This window comes from Pseudonaja textilis, chromosome 14, assembly GCF_049901715.1.
Source record: "Pseudonaja textilis isolate UNSWEBS1 chromosome 14, rPseTex1.2, whole genome shotgun sequence".
Taxonomy (NCBI): Eukaryota; Metazoa; Chordata; class Lepidosauria; order Squamata; family Elapidae; genus Pseudonaja; species Pseudonaja textilis.
In genome coordinates, this window is record NC_142003.1 from 4,501,077 (window position 1) to 4,523,773 (window position 22,697).

Here is a 22,697-nt window from a genome sequence, read left to right on the forward strand (position 1 = left end):
GAGAATTTAGAGAATTTGGAGCATGATTTATAAGAGGACAGAAGAAAAATAACAATCAGGTATTATTTTTAAAACGATCGATTGGATGAAAACCATTCCTCCCAAGAAAAAAAGCTCATTTTTTCAATAAGGCATTAGAAATGTCAAACAAGGCAGCTCGCTGTGTTCAAAACTAAGCATCTGTATTGACCTCTTCAATTGGAAAATAAATGACTGGAGTTTCCCCGGTGTTAAGGTATTTTTTTTATATATATTCTTTTCCTCCCGCTGAAGGATTAAATTTATTTGAAAACATGCCTCTTCTTGTCTTCCCACCTGTTTCGTTCCACATACCTCTCGGGGAGTCCGGAGATTATCAAAACTTTCATTGTCTTTTCCTGCCTGTCAATTTTTTGCTCCTAAAATAGCTCTCATTTATATGTTCTCGCTCCTGCTGTTTGACTCCATCCTTCCCGGAGACCTCAGGAGAAAGCATTTTCTCTGGGTTGATGGAGTGGGAGGTGGAAATTGCTATGTGAGGAGAAAACCGCAGGTTATCAAAATAATATGCCAGTGTAAAAGCTGGGGGAGGTGGAGTGTGGAATCAGGAAATGGTGTCGAGCGTTGGAGAAGTTTGATCCCAGCCAAGAAGATGACCTCGCCAAGGTGGGAGAGGGATGACCTACATCCCTTGTTCCTTTTTTTTCCACACCCCTCTGGACCCCTTTCCTAAGAGTTGCATGGAACTCTGGCACCGTTTATGGAGGGTTTCAGTCCTTCAGGTCATAGTTTTTCCCAAATAGGCTTTTTTTAAAAAAAGGCAACTGGACTTTCCTTGTTCTTCCTTGAAGACATTTCTCTTCTCATCCATGAAGCTTCTTCACTTCTGACGGAACGAGAGAGAATGGAAGGATTTGTATTCCTTGCAGTCATCTGGTCGTTAGCACTCTCTCTGAGAGTCATGGAGGCCTCTTGGAGGTTTCAGGTGACCTCGAGGGCACAGCTAAACCTCTAAGTGGCCTCCATGACTCTCAGAGAGAGAGCTAATGACCAGATGACTGCAAGGAATACAAATCCTTCCATTTCCCCCCCCCCCCATTCCGTCAGAACTGAAGAAGCTTCTCGGATGAGAAGTGAGATGTCTTCAAGCAAAAACGAAGAAAATCCAGTTGCCTTTTGCAAAAGAGCCCCTTTGGGTGAGTTCTAGCCTGTTTCCAGCATTTGAACACCTTTTTGACTCAGGAAGCACCCCAAAACCGAATCCAACGAGAAAGACCACGCAAGACAAACCTTGTTACAGCCTCAAATATGGGGTGCAATGTAGACTGTCCTCCTGATGGTGCACCCTGGGCTAAATAGTCATGACTAAATAGTCTACACCAGGGTGTCAAACTCAAGGCCCATGGGCTGGATGCGGCCCACAGGGATCTGGCCTAGAAACAGCAAAGGACTGGCCCGTGGTGCCTCTGCCAATGAAAACGGAGCTCAGGGGTGGAGTGTTTTTGCTGCTGGAGCAGTGGTGGGATTCAATTTTTTTTTCTACTACCAGTTCTGTGGGCGTGGCTTGGTGGGCGTGGCATGGTGGGCATGGCAGGGGAAAGATACTGTGAAATCTCCATTCCCTCCCTACTCCTTGGGGAAGGTTATTGCAAAATCCCCATTCCCTCTCCACCCCACTAACCTGCTTTCCAGCTCTGTTCTCCTGTGCAGGGCAGCTAAAGGAGACCCAGCCGATCAGCTGGGACTCAATGGGAGGCAGAGAATAGATGGAGACGGGGCCAGTCAGAGGTGGCACTTGCCTGTTCTCCGAATGACTCAAAATTTCTGCTACCGGTTCTCCAGAACCAGTCAGAACCGGTTGAATACCACCTCTGTGGTGGAGGGCTGCAGGATTTGAGCATGCAAGATGGGACATTTTGCATTTGAGCATGCAAGATGGGACAGGAAGGGAGAAAGGGAAAGAGGAAAGACAAAGGAGGAAAGACGAGAAGAGAGCAAGGAAGGAAAAATAAGGAAAGCGGGGAAGGCAGAAGAAAGGAGAAGGAAGAGAGAAGGAAAAAGAAGGGAAGGAAGGAAGGAGATTATAATGAGAATGAGGGAAGGTCTCAGGGCCTGCCTTAGCACTTGGCCATCATGTACCCTGACATGAGTCCCATGTCATGCCCACCCCAGCCCTCCAAGGTCAAACACAACCCTGATGTAGCCCTCAGAAATCAAGTTTGACAACCCTGGTCTATACCCTCAGACTGCTGGGCCTGGCAAGGATCTCCTGGCATGAAACAGAAGCACGAATACCCAAAATAAAAACAACGGTTCACGCCGTGTTTTGTTACACTGTGCGAAATAAATAAATCCTCCAATCTCTCCACAACATTCAGGATAGACCTTGGCCAATGAGAAACCGTGTCTTGTAGGGCTGCAATCCTTCAGGCGTGAGTTCTAGAGGAACCTTTGAAATCTGGAGCAAGAAAGGTGACTTTTCTTGGTGCCCTTTCTTTCGTTGGTCAATGGAGCTGCCATAAATTTGATCTCAGAGCTGAAAATGACAGCGCGTCAATTTCCACACTCCCATTCCATTTCCGGGCACATTTTGGGAGTGGGGCAGTAATTGAAAAAAGGGAATTAAAACCCATATATTCTGAAGGTTGAGTTCCTGTGTTCATTGAATCCGGATGTTGAAAAGCTCTATTGCCAATTCTCAACAGAGGAGAAAGTGAGTTGAAGAACAATAGCTTTTGTATAAGCTTGGCCAATGTTCGGCTTACAACAACTTTTTACAGAGCTTTTGCAAGGAGCTATAATAATTTTTAAGACATTTTTCAGGCACCCATCCAGCTCAAATAGGTGGTTTATCTGGTAATATTATGATCTGGTAGAAACACCTGTCTTTTCACTGTAACTAGGAGAAGGAGAGAAAGAGTTTTCTTAAATTAAATCAAATTAAATAGACCTACAAAACCTAGAACTACGCCGCCGTCGGTCCGATCTAAGTATAGTATATAGAATTATATATTGCAATGTCCTACCTGTCAATGAATACTTCAGCTTCAACGATAACAACACAAAAGCACACAATAGATACAAACTCAAGGTTAACCGCACCAAACTTGATTGCAGGAGATACCGACTTCAGCAACAGAGTGGTCAATGTCTGGAATACTCTACCTGACTCTGTGGTTTCTTCCCTAAACCCCAAAAACTTTAACCTTAGACTGTCTACTATTGACCTCACCCCTTTCCTAAGAGGTCTGTAGGGGGCATGCAGAAGCGCACCAAAGTGCCTACTGTCCTATTGTTTCTTTTATTTTTCTTATATGTACCCTTTTCATGTATTCATAACTGTGTTTATACTTATACCTGTTATCTTATAATCGCTTGACAAAATAAAGTAAAAAAATAATAAAAAAGGAGATGAATAATTTGTAAACAATCCAGGAGAAAATGATAAAGAAGAACTTGCCAATTGAAGAAGATAATAACAGAATAATTGAGTTGGAATGGACCTTGGAGGTCTTTTAGTCCAACTTTGCTGCTCAACCCGGAAACCCTATGCCACAGATGGCCGGAGAATTCTGGGAGTTGAAGTCCACAACTCTTAAAGTTGCCAAGTTTGGGGACCCCTGCCCTATGCCATTTCAAGTCAAATGCTCATCCACTCTCTTCCTGAAAGCCTCCAGTGTTGGAGCACTGACAACTTCCGGAGACAAGTTCTTCCACTAATGAATGAATATGGTGAAGTTAAGTCAAAAGACAAAAGTGAAGATGGCGATCTTGGATCGTGTGATCTTTTGGATCCTACAACACAGGGAGACTTTGATTATTACTTCCCCCCTCTCTCTCCCTCCTTCGCTCCTTTTCATTTTGCATTTTGCTCACCCAGGCAAATCATGTAAATATAACCCATCCTTGATTATACCGTTTTTTTCAGGAAAGGTGCCAAAATTTGGATCTGCTTGGAGCAGGGTTGACTTGCTTGTAGGGGCCTGTAACCTGGATAATGTCTAATTGAAACTGGATGTGCTTAGAGATATACTCAGCTGTTAAGAACCCATGGCTTGCCAACATCTTCTTCATTACACATGGGAAAAAAAAAAGGAATTAAGTGCCATTCCTTGTGTTCTATTTGCTCACACACAGGAGAAAAAAAAAAAACCCTCTTTGACAGACAATGAAACCCAGGTCTCTTTTATTGCTGTTGCTCTCTGGTTAGTTGAGATCTTTTCAGTTTGGCTTTTTTGCTATGGGGAGATGACATCTAAGAGAAAGAGGGCCTTGGAGCTACACTAAAATTGGCATCCTATCCCCTGCAGATTTTCATTATCCTAGGGTTGAGTTGGGTCTTGTCCTGCAAGGCATGAAGAGTGGTGAGATCCAAGGATGCTGAAAGGGAGAAGTTCAGTCACCATGGCAACGCGGAGATGATGTATGGTGCAGTGAGGTGGGGCCAATGACTATTAGCGTTCAATGATGATGATCTCACTGCTGTCATTGGGAGAGGACTTCTTACCCTGCCAGCATCAGAATTGCACTGCCTTCTTGGGAAGCACCTGTGGACATCTTGAGCCTTGGTTAGATGAGATAAGAAGAATCTGATTAAATAGGAATTTGGAGTATACAGACCACTTCCCATGTCCAGATCGAAAAGGCAGGTATTGTCTACCACGAAGGACCCCAGATTATTTGTGTGGCTGGACTACGTTGAATGGTGTTTATAACTTTATAAAGCCTTAGTTAGGACCACATGTGGAATAGTGCATCCAGCTTTGGTCACCACAATATAAAAAAAAGATGTTGAGACTCTGGAAAGAGTGCAGAGAAGTGCAACAAAAGTTGATTAGGGGACTGGAGGATAAAACACACAAAGAATGGTTGCAGGAATTGGGTATGTCTACTCTAGTGAAAAGAAGGGCTAGAGATGATGTGATAGCGGTGTTCAAATATCTCAGGGGCTGCTACAGAGAAGAGGGAGTCAAGCTATTCTCCAAAGCACAAGAAGGCAGGACAAGAAGCAATGGATGGAAACTCATCAAGGAGAGAAGCAACTTAGAACTAAGGAGACATTTCCTGACAGTGAGAACAATTAATCAGTGGAACAACTTGCCTCCAGAAGTTGTAAATGCTCCGACACTGGAAGTTTTAAAAAAAGATGTTGGATAACCATTTGTCTGAAATTAGAAGACGACCAAAGTCCCTTCCAACTCTGTTGTTCTGTTAAATGCCAGATTTCCAGGAAGAAATCTCAGTTAGCTGTAGGGTTTCTGACAGCAACATATTGTGGGATCCTTGGTGCACTCTGAGCTTGGTGGTTTCCTTGCAGACATTTCATGACCAAACTTAGGTAACATCATCAGTGCTTCTAGAGAGCACCAAGGATTCCACAGTTCAACCCTGAGCTACAAATCAGCACTCGCAGATTGGCTTTTGGTATGTATGCCATGTTCTCCTCTTGCTTAACACCCGCTACTAGCAGTTGTAAGGTTAGTGCAATTTTCCAAAGGTCTATTTTTAAGACGATCCCTGCTGTCCTGTAACAACTTAAGCATCCTGCCTGGAAAAATCAGGTGTTCACAGTTTCCCAGGGATGGTATTTCTAACTGCTCTGTATATATTTAGAGGGGAAACTACCTGCAGATGGTGGAAAACAATTTAGAAGCCACTGTCTTTGAAAAAAAGAAAAAACCCCGAGACCGTTAAAACTGGTATGATCTCAGCCTTTCATTCTGGAAGGCCTGGAATTCTAACGGAAGATGAGGAAGTCGGTTTTTCTGAAACGGGATGAGAAGGAAACCACAAATAATTTTAGGCCCTAATAAAACCTGCAGTGTCATGCAAATGTCTTTGTCCTTCTCCCTTTTAACTTCCTTGCACTGGGAGGTGATGCCAAGTTTGCAATTAGCAAAAAGGATTCTAGAAACTGGGTGGAGGGACATGAAAACATCTCGAATGCCAGTCAAGAACAACATCTGTTCGTGCTTCATCAGCTTTAGTTAGTGAAGAAATATCTGCCACCACAGATGTTTCCCAGGGATGGTATATAATTGCACATGTGCAATTATAGAACATAGAATAATAGAATTGGAAAGGACCTTGGAGGTCTTCAACTCCCTGCACATGGTGGGGAAGCCCTATGCCATTTCAGACAAATGGCCATCCAGTCTCTTCTTGAAAGCCTCCAGTGATGGAGCACCCATAACTTCTGAAGGCAAGTTCTTCCACTGGTTGATTGTTCTCACTGTTAGGAAATTTCTCCTTAGTTCTAGGTTGCTTCTCTCCTTGGTTAGTCTCCATCCATTGTTTCTCATCTTGCCTTTTGGTGCTTTGGAAAATAGTTTGACCCCTTGTTGACTGGAGAAGTCTTATGACCAAATTTGGAAACATCATAAAGATGCAAGCAAGTTTTGCTCCATAGAGCAGATGACTTCACACAACATTTTTCTCCCCGTTGGTGAAACTTATCTATCTAAATATAACTAAGCACAAGTTTGGTCCTTTTTAATTTTCACCGGGACTGATGAAGCTAAATCAGATTATTTTGATATTATTGAGATATTTCAGGTGAAGATCCAGACAAGGCAAGTGAGAGAATGAAATAAGTAGTTGTACTTACATTGTTGAAAAGCTACATCACTGTTTGTGCTTTGTTGACTGGATGTCAAAGCCATGCAAAGCTCTGAAGAGGTTCTTCATTTCAACATGAAGGGTTCATATGGAGGACTTTTGAAATGACTGTTTTTATTATCACAGTTACTATGGTTATTTTGCCCATGGCTTGAAACAAAGAAGAAGAAGAAGAAAAATCTGAAGATTTTCTTCTTGATGCAGGCAGATGTTTCTGCTGCCCACTGTGTCTCAACATCTGACATCATGATGACAAGGAAAAATATTGCATCCTGGCAAGATAATATATAACCATGCAATCTTAGAGCAGACAGAATGCTCCAATTATTTTATTCTGTCATAAGTGATGAAAATGATGACTGTCCTTGGAGAACAGTTTCCAAGACATCTGTGGCACTCAAAACTGACTTGTTCTTCAGAGGAAGAAAATGGAGGCCTTGACTTGAAACTTCTGTGAAGTTGTGAAATCCCACGATGTTTTCTCTTCACAGAGTAAGCAGTGAGTGAGAGGGCCTAAAAGCTATTCATAGCGATAATAACCATAATAACCACAATGATCGTTTTTTCTAGTTTGAATCAGGGGTCTTCTACAAAGTGTACTGCAAGACAGAAAAACAGCATATTTTCGGGGCCACAAATGAGAGGCTGGGTTGATTTTTTTCAATAAACCATGTAAGAAGCCTCGGTGGCGCAGTGGTTAGAGTGCAGTACTGCAAGCTACTTCTGCTGTAACCAGCTGCCTACAATTTGGCAGTTCAAATCCCACCAGGCTCAAGGTTGACTCAGCTTTCCATCCTTCCGAGGTGGGTAAAATGAGGACCCAGATTGTTGGGGGCAATAAGCTGACTCTGTAAACCGCTTAGAGAGGGCTATAAAGCGGTATATAAGTCTATGTGCTAGTATTTGTTTTCTTGGCTGTCCATCACATTCTCGGGAGTCTTCTCTTGAGGCCAAAATCCAAAAATGTCAATACTCATCTTATCTCTTCAATGGACACCCCATTAGACATAATCAGACCATCAAAACATTGAAGCAATGTAGAAATGGATGTTTTGTGTGAATGGGTGCCCACCTGCCTCATTTCCTTCCAGGTGAGCTTGCCCAAGGCAGCTGTTTTGTGGAGGCCATCTTCTCACACCTATTTTATGATACCCTTCACAAAATGCCACCCACATCCCAATTGTGCCCGATCATCGCAATAAGAACAGCAGCAACAGAATTGAGAAGGTCAGAGGTGGAATGCCAGTGGTGTCTCTCCACCTCCAAGGTATACTAGAGTGGAATTCAAGAAGGCCTCAGGTGGCTCCATCAGGTCACACAGGTGTTAAGTTTGCCAAATTCTTGTCTGTTTGGTCATTAAATTTTACAGCCTGAACACAGATATTTCTACTAATGGAGTCCAGCTAATCTCCTGAGCTGTTTTGAAGAGGATTGGTTCATGATCTTTCCATGAAGGGTCAAATACATTGCCACTTAGCTTTTGTGCTTTGTTATTGTTGCTGATCTGGCACTTAAAAGGATCATGAGAACTTCTGCACAGTTTCCTCCTACACAAAGGCTGGTGTGAAGAAACCATTTGTGCATTGAGACCTAAGATGCCTTTCCTCGTTGGACACAGAAAAGGCACAATCGCACGTGGGGGTATGTGTGTGGAGGGGGAAAAGGCTTCTATTTGTGACTGTAAAAAATGGAATTGTGTGTCCAGGATTTTAATTTCCTAATAAATAAAGAGATCCAAATTGGATTAAACTCTGCAAATGGATTGAAATATGTCCAGAGTCAAGTTAACTCCTAGTAAATATGTCTTGCTCATTTAATGTCAAGATTTACCATTTTGCTATATGGTAGGATCAAACCAGATCTTTAGCGATGTTTTCTCTTTTCATTTTTGAATTCACAAGATCACCCTTCTTCAAAAAACTACCAGCCCTTTTCCAGCTAATTGCCACTTTCTATTTATTTACATTTTCATTTAAAGAAATGAAAATTATTTCTTCTTCTTCTTCTTCTTCTTCTTCTTCTTCTTCTTCTTCTTCTTCTTCTTCTTCTTCTTCTTCTTCTTCTTCTTCTTCTTCTTCTTCTTCTTCTTCTTCTTCTTCTTCTTCTTCTTCTTCTTCTCCTTCTCCTCCTCCTCCTCCTCCTCCTCCTCCTTCTCCTCCTCCTCCTCCTCCTCCTCCTCCTCTTTCCTGTCTCCTTTCTTTGCAGGCTGGCTGAAAAATACCCAGTGTTTCTTTCAAGCTCCAGATGTTTAAAAGGTTGCTAGTCTTTTGCCGTTCAACACTGTTCATTTGTTCATTTAAACCCTGCCAAGCATTACAGAAACATATCACATCTGGAGAGCTATCAGCTTCTTAAATCACCCTCTTTTATGTAGGTGGCAAAAGCAACGGCAGAATAAAGAGAGAGTGAAGTAAACAAAAAACTCTTTTCTTCAGTTCTCTTAGCAATTGACACAATATGGTTGCCATAACAATGTTGGAAGAAATATCCTTCTGGGTTCAGTTCCAAGTGGGGAAGAAAGACACTGGAAGCATGGAGGCTGTTTGGAAAGATGGTTTAATGGTGAACAGGATCACATGCCTTGGAGCTCCTGGGCGAAGAAAAGGGAAGAGATGCTGAGAGTCCCTGGGTTTTATACCCTCTCTGGCTTTGAACTTCCTGGGGCACAGGAAGAGTATCCAGATTGGTTGCTGTCAGAGGCCATAGCTAACTTTGTAGGCTCTCTGTTTGCTAAGTTTGGTTGAAACGTAATGGGTGATGCAATGAAGGGCAATTAAATGCGTCTCATTGAAGGAGGTAGATCTTTGTTGTGTAGTATCCTCACTATCTGAGTCTGCTGCCTACTCTGCTGGCTGCTGACAGGCCTCGACACTGCTTCTTCTCCGGTCTTTGAGTGGTCATTATCAATAGTCCATCTTCTTTATATTTTATTCACTTGTCCTCTCAGACCAAAGAGTTTTGGGTATTAATTTTAGTAGTAGACAATATAGATCGCTCAGGGTAGAAGTGTTGAGCTTTTGAGCTTCTTGAATCATTTGCTACAGATATGATTCCTGAATTATAAAATACCTCCTGGATGATCTTAACGAAAATGACAAAAAAGAGAGCTATCCTGATAATGAATCTTACTGGCCATTTTTTTTTCTCTCTGAGAACATTCATGAGACATCCAGGAATTTTAAATTACCAAAAGAACACAATTAGCCAAATTAGAATTCAGTAGGCACCACACTATATGTTTGAGGTACTTTGGTGACCACAGGATCTGCTTTGTCAAGACTTAAAGACAGAGACTGAAGAAGTGTAATCTTGTTCTTAAATTAGATCTTTCGACTCTTTCTTTCTTTCCTCTGTTTCCTCTTTTAATTCAGGATAGAAAAGCGTACCCCAAATGGACAATTTATTATTATTTTTTATCTTCAAGTTAACAGCACATTTAAAGAAACAAGTATTTATCCCATATTGTTTTGTCCTGTCTTAATTTCTTGGTCCAGAATGAGTCATCCAAGTTGAATCATGAGCCCTTATCTTGCTACAAGGGTGGCCCGACCCTAAAAAACCCACAACTTTAAGTCTGATTTCCCTTCGGATGCGAGGAGGATGTATGTTGGATGAAATCAGCTCTGTTGACTCATTTCTTCAAAGTTCTGTTGATGACCTCTGCTATCTTGGGGTGCCGTGGAGAGCAGTTTTAAACGTTGGATTTTCCATGCAAGCAGCTGTGGACACGAGAACAGAGTCAACTGGAATTGCGGTTCAGGCTGGCATGAAATGGTGTGAGGTTCTTTTCTATGATTTGTTAAGAAATATGTTAAGGACCTTGTTGGTGGATCTGAAGCAACCTCCTTGCTCAAGTCAATGTTTGGATGTTAGTTCATACTTTAGGAGGAAGGGAGGGAATAAAAAAAATGATAAGAGTACCTGGGCTTATGAGACTCCTAGGTCAATCAGACTGGCTAAGCTGGTGTTTCTAAGCAGGGTTCCATAATTGAAATGGATCACCCCATTTTCTGGGATGGAGATGGAGGTGGAGATAGGTGTGGAGGTGGAGATAGAGGTGGACATGGACATGGAGGTGGAAATGGAGATGGAGATGAAGATGGAGAGGTGGAAGTGGAGGTGGAGGTGGAGATAAAGATGGAGGTGGACATGGAGATGGAGATGGAAATGGAGATGGAGATGAAGATGGAGAGATGGAGGTGGAGGTGGAGATGAAGGTGGAGATAAAGATGGAGGTGGACATGGAGGTGGAAATGGAGATGGAGATGGAGATGAAGATGGAGAGATGGAGGTGGAGGTGGAGATGAAGGTGGAGATAAAGATGGAGGTGGACATGGAGGTGGAAATGGAGATGGAGATGGAGATGAAGATGGAGAGATGGAGGTGGAGGTGGAGATGAAAGTGGAGGTGGACATGGAGGTGGAAATGGAGATGGAGATGAAGATGGAGAGATAGAGATGAAGATGGAGAGATGGAGGTGGAGGTGAAGGTAGAGATAAAGATGGAGGTGGACATGGAGGTGGAAATGGAGATGGAGATGAAGATGGAGAGGTGGAGGTGGAGATGAAGGTGGAGATAAAGATGGAGGTGGACATGGAGGTAGAAATGAAGATAGAGGTAGACATGGAGATGAAGATGGAGAGATGGAGATAGAGGTGGAGGTGGAGATGAAGGTGGAGGTGGAGATGGACTTGGAGGTAGAGATGGAGACATGGAGATGGAACCAGAAATATATTGGATCTATAAACTTTGATAGCATACCCTGGGCCACATTTTAACCTTTGATTTAAGGCAATTTGTGCCCTAGGATAATTCTCAGAGGTCTATGCATTGGTGAAAGAGTGCTCCCTTGTATATCCACCCACCCACAACCTTGTGTGATAATTAGTTGAAGTCAAGAAATTACTATTTAATTTAAGTTACTATTTAAGCCTCACCTTTAACTCTTTAAACTTAAGTCGAGCACCTGCTGGGAGTTTAAGAAACCAATGATTATTGTAAACCATATCATGATATGATGTGATGATATAGGTATGTATATTTTGGAGGAGCACAGACTTGAGAGTGGGGGGTTTTTTTTTGGCTCCCTGAGAGCTGTCAAATTCTACTGAGATCAAAGGCCTGCAGATATATCCGGTCACAGCAAAACAACATTTCAGACCACAATTTAAACTGAACATCATTTTTAGAAATAAAATGAAAGACTCCCGAGCCAGAATAAATAAAGGGAAACCTCCTGGCTTATATAGGTGTCTCTCATGTTCTCAGAAAGATCATCTAATAGACAGATCATCCGTGCTAGGAAAAATGGTTTGTGCCAGAGTGGTGTAGAAAAAGCTGGCACGTTTTCCTCCTTGCTAGTTCTCATTCTATTTGATGAGATAGTTGGCTTTTCAGATTTCTTTTCAAGAAACTATTTAAAAATAACTTTTAAGTAATAAAGTCCCTGAGGTAACGTGACCCTTGGCCGTATCATGGATGTCTACCTTTTATTGACCGCGGAAGAAGTTTATGGATTTATAAAACTTGGCCTGTTGTTATGATTTCATCAATATCTAAGGGGCTGCTACAAAGAAGAGGGTAGTTATTCTCCAAGGCTCCAGAAGAAGAAGCAATGGATAGAAACTAATCCAGGAGAGAAAAGCCACCACTCTGATGCTAAGGAGTTCTACGCCCCCTCCCCACCTGAAAAGAAATCTGTTCCAAATGCCAAACTCAAGCAGAGGAGAGGAGTTTCGGTTTCAGTTTCACAGCACCAAGCAGCTTTAGTACAGAACGGTTGAGCTAAGCCACGCCCAGGCTCCTTGCTGTCTCCTTCCTGCTCACACAGCAAATACTCTTTCACTTTCCAAACAGCCCTCAACTCTCTCGCACACTGACAGGACGCTAGCCAGATGAATACTGATGGATGCTGGTAGGCAGAGGCAGATTTTTTTTCTCCTCTTATTTTCCTCTCCAAAAACTAAGCCCGGCCACATAGCTTTGTAGCGAAGCATGGGTATCGAGATAATGTGTGTGTGTGTGTGTGTGTGTGTGTGTGTGTGTGTGTGTGTATAAAAAAGGGGTCAGGTCACCCTCCACTTTTCTGTCTGCCGATCTCTCTATCCATCTATCAGTCTCCATTTCAGTGTTGCCGTATAGAAAAATCCGCAAGTCGATTTGTCATCGTTCAATTCTTTGTCTCTTTTGCTCTCTGGCAACAAACTTCGCATGCTGAAAGATACTTTAGCAGAAAATGTTGGGAACGCTCCACTTTGGGGGGGGGGATTAACCCCCCCCCTCCACACACACACAAAAATGCTACACAAATCACGAAGGCTTTTTAGCCACATTGATATATTTACCACTTGCTCGTTCTGTTGAACTTCTTGATGTGATTTCACTTGGCAGTTGGGTCTTTCCTTGAGCTGAGGAACAGTTTGGCACGGAGGTTGTTATGCCAACCCATTTTGGAAGTTTTGCCAGGTTAGCTGGCATCTCAGTCTCTGCTTAGGAGATCAGGTGGAATATATAGATCTGCTCGAGTGCTAAAAGGTTGAACAAATGGACCTGCAGAGGGGACGTTTTCCTCCGCCCCCCCCCCTCTCTTTCTCTCTTTCAATTTTTTTTTAAGATTAAAGAGGTTTCAATTTATCCTTGCTATAGTTATGAGCCAAGTTGTGGATCAGGAAAAAAAAAAAAGACTTAACAGTTTTTTTTTTTAAAAAAAAGATGGTGTCGGTAGACGTTCACTTTTGAGACAGGCCATGGCTTGGTGGGTGTGGCAGGGGAAGATACTGAAAAAATCCCCATTCCCTCCCCCACCCCACTAACCTGCTTTCCAGCTCCATTCTCCTGTGCAGGGCAACCAAAGAAGACCCAGCCAATCAGCTGGGACTTGGGAGGCGGAGAATAGATGGGGGGCGGGGCCAGTCAGAGGCGGGATTTGCTGGTTCTCTGAACCACTGAAAATGTCCACTCCCAGTTCTCCAGAACTGGTCAGAACCTGCTGAATATCACCACTCTTGCCCTTCCTAAAACCAGCCCAGCCTTCTGACTTCCCAAACCGATTTCCAATTTGTTTCAGCTCCGTAACTCAGAAGTCCCCAACACCTCTCTCTTATTCCGCGCACTCACAAAAATGAATTCGAGTAGAAAAGTGAAGTTGAAATGAGTTATATTAAGAAGCCATTCTAGTGATTTTAGGGGGGGGGGATATTTTAAAATATACATATTTTAACATATACAGTTGATTACTTAATGTTTATATGTTTAAAGTTGGGGAATTAATTATCAAATTAGATAGATTGAAGGGATATACCGTGTGGATCCTAAATATATTGGTTCTTATTTTTACACTCTTTAGACTGTATATCATATAATTGGCTTAGGGAAAATGAAGGATAATAATGATGTGTAAAGTTAAATAAAATAGGTGGTAAGCTGCAAAAAGGAAATAATAGGGGATAAAGAACTGGGAACTTATATTTGGATGAAATAGTGATATTGAATTAATGGATTGAAATATGAAATGGAAAATTACTTAAAGGTGAGTGAAATGAATAATGATATGTGATGATATTATATATGATTGGTGGAAATGAAAGTATGATTATATACAAGTGTTATAATCTGGAATCCTATTGCTCACATAAAGAGATGTGTAAAATAAAAAAAAAACTTTTTGGAAAAATAAAATGAATTCGAGTCAGCGGGGCATCAAATCAAATTGTAAAACAGATGAAGAAGAAGAAGAAAATATTCCTCGCCTGCCTGTTTTATCTGCAGCCAAGAAGGATATTGCTTTACATTTTTGTGAAATAAAATGGCATAGCTCACCGTTGCCCTGCAGCGCCGAGATGGTGCATGGCTTCTCCTTTAAAACGCTCATTAATTTCTGATCTTAACTGGATTAGGCCAGGACTGAACATGACAATCCGAAGTGTCGGCTTTTGTTCTTTGGTGCTGACATCTTTCACAGGAGAACGGAATGACAGATTTTTGAGAGGGGTGGCTTTGAGGTCTTCTAGTCAAACCCCCTTGCTAAGGAAGGGGACCCTATACCGTTCCAGACAAATGGTGGTTCAATCTCTTCTTAAAAGCCTCCCGTGATGGAGCAACCACAACTTCTGAAGGCACGTTGTTCCACTGGTTGATTGTTCTCACTGTCAGAAAGTTTCTCCTTAGTTCTAAGATGGTTTTCTCCTTAATTGGAGAAAGAGCTTGACCCCCTCATCTCTGTGGCAGCCCCTGAAACATTGGAATCTTTAAGTCTTTAGATTGTGAAGATTTGGATTTAGAAGTTGTGAATTCTCCAACCCTGGACATTTTAAAAAAGATGTTGGATAACCATTTGTCTGAAGTGGTGTAGGACTTCCTGCTTAGGCAGGGGGTTGGACTAGAAGACCTCCAAGGTCTAGTCTAGTCTAGTCTAGTCTACTCTACTCTACTCTACTCTACTCTACTCTACTCTATTTTACTCTATTCTACTCTACTCTACTCTACTCTATTCCAATCTATTCTATTCCAATCTACTCTACTCTGCTCTGCTCTGCTCTGCTCTGCTCTGCTCTGCTCTGCTCTGCTCTATTCTATTCTATTCTATTCTATTCTATTCTATTCTATTCTATTCTATTCTATTCTATTCTATTCTATTCTACTCTACTCTACTCTATTCTATTCTCTTTAAAACTCTCTCAACGGCAAAAGATTTGTCATTCCTGCCTCACTTCCCTAAATTCATGTAGATATCTAAGTAGCCCCAAATAGCTCAAATTTCAACTTGCCATGTCTGTATAAAGCAGTTAAATGGAATGGCTGTGGAAAGTCGATATCCAAAAGATTTTGGGAATCCTATCTGATTACCAGTTGATGGTGGGGTAGTCTACAGAATGGAACAGCCCCTGAAATAAAAAGAAGAAGAGGCTTAGTATTTCTTTTGTTTTTCTTCGGGAAATGCTAAAGGGTATAGCTGATCTTGGTCCTAACACCTTCAAAGATCCACTGGTCAATTTTGGTCTCTTCAAAAGCTGATGATCCCTGAAATTCAATCCGGGCTTTCTTCCTTCTGGTTAATTTTGTTAGATCAATTAGTCTGTGGTTGGAAGGCAGGCTGTAGATTTTGTAAAGTCGCTTTTTTCTCTTTTCCAAAGGTGAAATGTTTGCAGTGGTAAGGTTAATCTTTCATGTTCAGTGTGTGTGTGTGTGTGTGTGTGTGTGTGTGTGTGTGCCCATTTAGACCGGATTAGTCAGGCCAAATGGATAATAACTCTTTGTAGGTATTAGGACTTAAGAGTCTCTCCATTAGAAAGGCCAAGAGGAAGAAAGAAAGAGAGAGGGAGAGGGAGAGAGAGAGAGAGAGAGAGAGAAAGAAAGAAAGGGAACACCCCACTCTCTTTTTCACTAGAGCTTGTTTCAAAGATTAGCTGTGGGGAAAAACCACTTAGTGCAAACATCCATAAACTTCTCAAGAGGGAAGGGCTTGCAAAGAGGTCAATGCAGCCTTGGGTTCTCTTCACACATAAGAAAGCCCCGGTGATCGTGTTGTCGAAGGCATCCTTTTGCAATCACGGGATTCGGGCAAATCTTGATGTTTAGGTCGTTTGTGTCATGACATGTATCCCAGGGCGCATGAGATCGATTACCTTCTCTTGCTCAAAGGCCCCCACCTCAACATAGAGACGTCTATGCCCGGAGATGCAGGAGGAGGAAGAGGAGTAAAAAATTTTTTTTGAATCCCACCACTGATCGGAAGGGAGAGTCGAAATCAAGACAAGATCAATACGACAATTTGTCATCTTCATGCCTGATTGCAGTGCCAGCAGCCTGACTTGGTTTGTGAGAGTCCAATCGACAGGTCAGAAAGAACCCTGCTAATTTCAGAATTCCTCTCCCCACCTCAGTTTTTCTCTCTCTTTCTCTGCTTCACAAGTGACCTCTGCTTTTTCCTGTAGGGCATCACACATTTGGGCCCGTTGCAGCTTCTGTGATTTCCCCCTTTTGATTCTTGCCAATGGAGTGTTCAAACGCCAGGGAAGTTTTACAAGCAGACTTCCCTCCACAAGCCGCAGTGATTAACTTGGCTTCACAAGGAGCCTTTTCTTTGGCTGGGCTGGATGGACGACCCGGGACAGGCTGGCGGGCTGTCCCGCTTCACCTCTGGAAGTCTGGTCAGAAATTTTCCTCTCCATGATGAGATACCTCAAGGGGTTTTCATTGCAGCAGGTCAGGAAAGCAAGGGAGGGGAAAAAGGAAGGGAAGGAGGGAGGAGAGAGGGAGGACAGATGAAAATGAGAGGGAAAGAAGGAAAGGAAGAAAGGAAGGAAAGGAAGAAGGGAGGGAGGGAGGAAGGAAGAAAGGGAGGGACGAAGGGAGCATGAAGTGAGGAAGGAGATAGAAAGAAAGGAAGGAAGGAAGGAAGGAAGGAAAGGAAGAAAGGAAGGAAGGAAGGAAGGAAGGAAGGACAAAATAAAGGAATGAAGGGGTGGGATGGATGGATGGGTGGATGGATAGGGGAAGGAAAAGAAGGAAGGAAAGGAAGGAAGGAGAGAGGAGGGAAGAAAGGACAGATGAAAATGAGAGGGAAGGAAGGAAAGGAAGAAAGGAAGGAAAGGAAGAAGGGAGGGAGGGAGGAAGGGAGGAAGAAAGGAAGAAAGGAAGAAAGGGAGGGATGAAGGGAGCATGAAGTGAGGAAGGAGATAGGAAGAAATGAAGGAATGCAAGGAAGGAAGGAAGGACAAAATAAAGAAATGAAGGGGTGGGATGGATGGATGGGTGGATAGGGGAAGGAAAAGAAGGAAGGAAAGGAAGGAAGGAGAGAGGAGGGAAGAAAGGACAGATGAAAATGAGAGGGAAGGAAGGAAAGGAAGGAAGGAAGGAAGCAAGAAAGGGAGCGAGTAAGTGAGCATGGAGTGAGGAAAGGAAGATAGAAAGAAATGAAGAAAGGGAAGGAAGGAAGGATGAAATAAAGGCATGAAGGGGTGGGATGGATGGATGGATGGATGGAGGAAGGAAAGAAGGAAGGAAGGAAGAGACAAAACAGACTGTAAATGGCTTCATGCCAACTATGATAAGTACAAAATTCATCACCTCCTGATACCTCTTCTAATCCCATGTGGCCACGAGCAAACTAGAGCTATTTCCTGACAAAAGCTGCCAAAATCCCAGAGGAAGAACCAGATTTTCCCACAAGGCTCTCCCCCCCACCTCCAAAAAAAAAATTCCTCAGTACATTTTGCCTGATCTCAGTCTGCCTTGGGCGGTGGGAGTCCTGCCCAATGCTCTATCCTGGACTCTGGAAAACCCCCTCTCCGCCCCACCAGCCTTTCTTCTCTTCCCTTCTGTCTGCAACCTCCCACGAAGCCAGGAGCCATCGGATGCCAACGGAGGTTTAATTACTCCCAACGCCGAGCAGCCAGCCCGAGCTTTGACAGGCCCAAAGTGCCGAATAGTGATCCTCAGCTATTTGCCCCCCACCCCCCACCGCTCCTAAATGTCAGCTCTCCACCGTCCTCACCCTCTTCCCAACCCACCGGCGTACGTAAGATCAAATAAGTCGGTTTCTAGATGGTTAAAAAATGCCCGGCGGGCATAGAAAACAGATCTACAAGCAGGTGTGTTGCCTTGACAGGCTCCGCACCCTTTTTCTGGGCTGATAACTGGGATGATGAAGATGGCCGCTTACAACCCCGGGAAGGAGTTTTCGTTCCCTTGGGGGACGAAAGGGATTAATGCCTTCAGTGAGGTCAGTTCGGCTGTTTTCTGAACGTTCCTCGGAGGGGTGATGAGTGCAAGGAAGGAGAATATGTGCAGCTCAGGGTGGAAACGAGGGGTCCTTGGTGCTCTCTGGGCTTGGCGGTTTTCCTGCAGGTGTTTCGTTACCCAACTAGGTAACATCGTCAGTGCTAGAAGGGAATGGGGCTTGCAGAGAGGAGGAGGAGGAGGAGGATGGCAGGGTCTTTGGTGCTCTCTGAGCCTGCATGTTTTCTTGCAGACCTTTCATTAACCAACTAGGTAACATCGTCAGTGCTAGAAGGGAATGGGGCTTGCAGAGAGGAGGAGGAGGAGGAGGAAGAGGAAGGTGGGGTCTTTGGTGCTCTCTGAGCCTGCATGTTTTCTTGCAGACCTTCCATTACCCAACTAGATAACATCACCAATGCTAGAATGGAGTGGAGTTTGCAGAGAAGAGGAGGGGGAGGAGGAGGAGGAGGAGGAGGAGGAGGACTGTGGGGTTCTTGGTGCTCTCTGAGCTTGCTCGTTTTCTTGCAGACCTTTCATTACCCAACGAAGTCACATCATCAGGGCTAGAAGGGAGACAGGGAGCAAATGCCAGTTCCTACGACTGGCTGGAGTTTGCCAAGTGACCTTCTACATCAAGTGGTGTTTCTCAACCAGAGAACTTGCAGATATATGGAATTCAGTTCCCAGAATTCCCTTGTCCTTCCTGATCATGTTGGGAGTTGAAGTCCTTCACGTCGGCAAGTTGCCTAGTAGGAAACACTACTAAAGGATTGCTCTTTTTATACACCGAGGAGCAGGTTTATAGTAGGCTTGGGAAACCTGTCTTCTGGTGGGAACCATGCAAAACTGGCTGGGCCCTCAATCTTGACTTATATTGGCCTTGCTCTTCAAACTTCCCTCCTTACTTTAAATACCGCTGAAGACCTCGCAATAAATAACTTGAGCTCCTAAAGTAGTTTTGTGTCCTTCCTGTGGTAATCGAAGGACCTTAAAACCAGGATGAGCAATTCACTTTTTTTTCCAGAGGTAGAATGGCTGTGTGTGAAGGTGAGTGAGTTTCTGGCTTACTACATCTCCCCATTAATCTTCAGTTATGGTTCCTTTCAGAAATAATTTCTCAGGAAGGACTTGTGACAAATAAGAGAGAAGGACAAAAGAGATGAACAACCGTTGGGGTTTTTAAGACAGTAGCATCGATTGAGGCCTTATTTTAAGTTCCTACTGGAAATGTGAAGTATAAATCTAATTCATGAGTCATCAATGCCCAAGGACTCACACACAACTCTTGGAGTGGGTAGCCACTTTTTCAAGTACGAGACACCATCAAGCAGACCTAATGGAAAGATGCCTTCATATAATGTTCAACTCTAGGGATTTCATGGTCATTGTTGAATGATCGTCATCATTTCCTTGCCTACTTTACAGAATGTCGATTTATTTTTGATAAATCAGTCTGCGGTATAGTTCTTGAGCTGGCTGATGGCCAACCAGGAACCATATTTGACCCTGACTAGATAGTGGATTAGGTGTCACCTGCTATTTTGAGTCGAAGAACAACTCTAGAAAGAGCGCAACTTCTGGTGTAAGAAAAAGGGGTGTTACAGATGTTGATCGAGCACCAGATGTAGATCAACTAACCATCATCTCCCGGCATCCCATCAGTTTTGCCTATCCTGGCCTGGCCTGCTGGGAATTAGGTTTAGGATGGAAGGAAGGACCATTCTGCATTCTAGAACAGAGGATGCCTTTAAGAAGGACCATTTCCAATGAAGTGGAGACTCACAGTCACTCCACGTCTGAAGAAAGGTCGCGGTGGAGAAGACAGGAGACGCATGGGCTGTCTGCAAGGTCGGGGAGAAGAGACAAAGTCATCCTTGAAAATTCCCTGGTGATCCCTATTGGCTTTCCCCCAATGCCTCTGGAAGATTGGCTGTAGGCTTTGGCATGGTATCCTGGGCCCTTTGGAAAGAACTTACTCTGTTGCTGACTGGTTCCTTTGATTACTAAGTCTCCATTTTATGTCGAGAAGGGGGAGGAAGAATAGGAGAGAGAGAGACAGAGGGAGGAGAGGAAGAGGGATGGGGAAAGGGAAAGGGAGAGAGAGGGAGAGAAGGAGAGGGAAAGAGAGGGAGAAGAGAGAGGGGGAGAGGGAGAGGGAGAGGGAAAGGGAGAGGGAGGGAGAGAAGGAGAGGGAAAGAGGGAGAAGAGAGAGGGGGAGGGGGAAAGGGAGAGGGTGAGAGAGAAGGAGAGGGAAACAGAGAGAGAAGAGAGGGGGAGAGGGGGAGAAGGAGAGGGACAGGGAAAGAGAGAGGGAGAGAGAGAAGGAGAGGGAAACAGAGAGAAGAGAGAAAGGGGGGAGAGAGAAGAAAAAGGAGAAGGAGGAGAAGGAGAAGGAGAAGACGGGTGGGAGAGATGAGCAAATATACAAGTCCTGCTTTCTATGTGCAGCCACCTCTCCTCCCAACAAGACGAAATGAAAAGAGGATGTCTGTGGTTCTGAGTGGGGGGGTCAAAAAAGGAAAACGTGCTTCGTAACATGGGATTTCTTCTGCCAAGAGTCATGTCTGAGGACCAGACACTTGCCTCACTGATGCCAGGGAGTAACGGGTGGGGGCAGGGGGAGTGACGACGCTGGAAAAACTGTTGCCAACGGCTTGGCGAGACCATGAGGTGGACTGGGGAACAAAAGGGCCGATTGGACTGAAGAGATGAAAGGGCTCCATTGAGGCCTGAGGTTGGTCCGGCCACCCACCCGCCCACGGGACATTCCTCTTCTCACTGCCTTCCGGCATCTTGCTGGAGGGACATCTCGAGGGCTGGTGAGAACTTCTCCAAGCTTTATTTTATGTGGATACAACCTGGTGTGTCCACCGTATATCTCAGGGTGGGGGAAATGTCCGATAGCAGAGGTGTGTATTTAGCCGGTTCTCACCGGTTGTGCAGAACCGGTAGCAGAAATTTTGAGTAGTTCAGAGAACCGGTAAATCCTACCTCTGACTGACCCCGCCAACCCCATCTCTTCTCCGCCTCCCATTGAGTCCCAGCTGATTGGTTGGGTCTACTTTGGTTGCCCTGCACAGGAGAACGGAGCTGCAAAGCAGGTTAATGGGATGGGGATGTCTCACTTAGCAACAGAAATTTTGGGCTCAATTGCAGTCGTATGCTGTAGGCAGAATATTGATCGAGATCTGGAGAAAAGAAATAACCCCAGTGGTGATTGTCACATTACAATCCCAACACACACACACACACACACACACACAGACAGACACGCCACCCTTGATGCTTGTGTTGGGCTTTGATGTCTTCCTGGCTTTGCAGTCTTTGATCCCCTTTGTCTCACAAAGTTGGTAAGCCCACCTACGTCTTTCCCTTCTTAACCCGTACAAATCCCCACCCTGCCTTCCTCCCTCGCTTCTTTTCAAGCCCCATCCAGCCCTCTTTTTTTTCTCTTTCATCTTTCTTTTTTGGGACAAGTGTGTAGGCGAGGTCTTCCACAAAGAGGCTATACAGCCGTGGTCACCAACCAGTGGGCTGGAGAACACTGGTGGTCCGTGAGAAAATTTTGGTGGTCCACAGAGAAATGTCACCCCAAAGCAATTAATCCAGGGTTCTCCTCTCCTCTCCTTTCTTCTCTCCTTCAACTGTCAGCCCCTGTTTAGAGTTTGATAAGGGTCAACTGGCACTCAAAGATGGTTGGACTTAGTTCGCTTGTGGCTACATAGGGATTCTAGGCTGATTTCGCTTTTGATCCTATCCCCAGATTCTGCCATCTCTTCTTCTACACATCTCTCCTCTCCTCCCCCCTTTCTCTTCTCTTCTCTTCTCTTCTCTTCTCTTCTCTTCTCTTCTCTTCTCTTCTCTTCTCTTCTCTTCTCCTCTCCTCTCCTCTCCTCTCCTCTCTTCTCTTCTCTTCTCTTCTCCCCTTCAACTGTCACCCCCTGCTTAGAGTTACATAAGAGTCAACTGGTACTCAAAGATGGTTGGACTTAGTTCGCTTGTGGCTACATAGGGATTCTAGGCTGATGCCTCTTTTAACTCCACCCCACAGCTTTTTGCCACATTGTCTCTCACTGATTGGCTAGAATAACCGAATCTTGTAAGTCTGGTTGTGCTGGACCTTCTCCCCTTCTTATATTCCAGGGAATCAGGGAGATATCTAACTGAGTTACATCTGAATGTTATCCATTGCTCCGGACTTTTGCCTAATGAATGGTTATTGTAAATTACTGTCAAAGTCGTCTTCTTTATTCTCTTCAGCTCGGAATAGACACTTGGCACAGTGTACTAGCTAATACAAGGACACTCAGAAGCAGGTAATGAAAACTCTGATCTGGTTAGCAGCTGGCTATGGGGAAGATGAAAGGGAAGTGGTGGCTCAG

At 44.0% G+C, this 22,697-nt stretch overlaps 1 long non-coding RNA gene across 1 annotated transcript in view; it reads left to right on the plus strand.

The window, feature by feature from the left end:
• Positions 1 to 22,697, plus strand: part of LOC148124675 (uncharacterized) — a 36,159-nt gene that overhangs the window by 7,907 nt on the left and 5,555 nt on the right. The window contains exons 2-3 of the long non-coding RNA XR_015745176.1: positions 16,237 to 16,432; positions 16,530 to 16,745. This is a non-coding gene — a long non-coding RNA (uncharacterized LOC148124675). The remainder of the gene's footprint in view (positions 1 to 16,236; positions 16,433 to 16,529; positions 16,746 to 22,697) is intronic.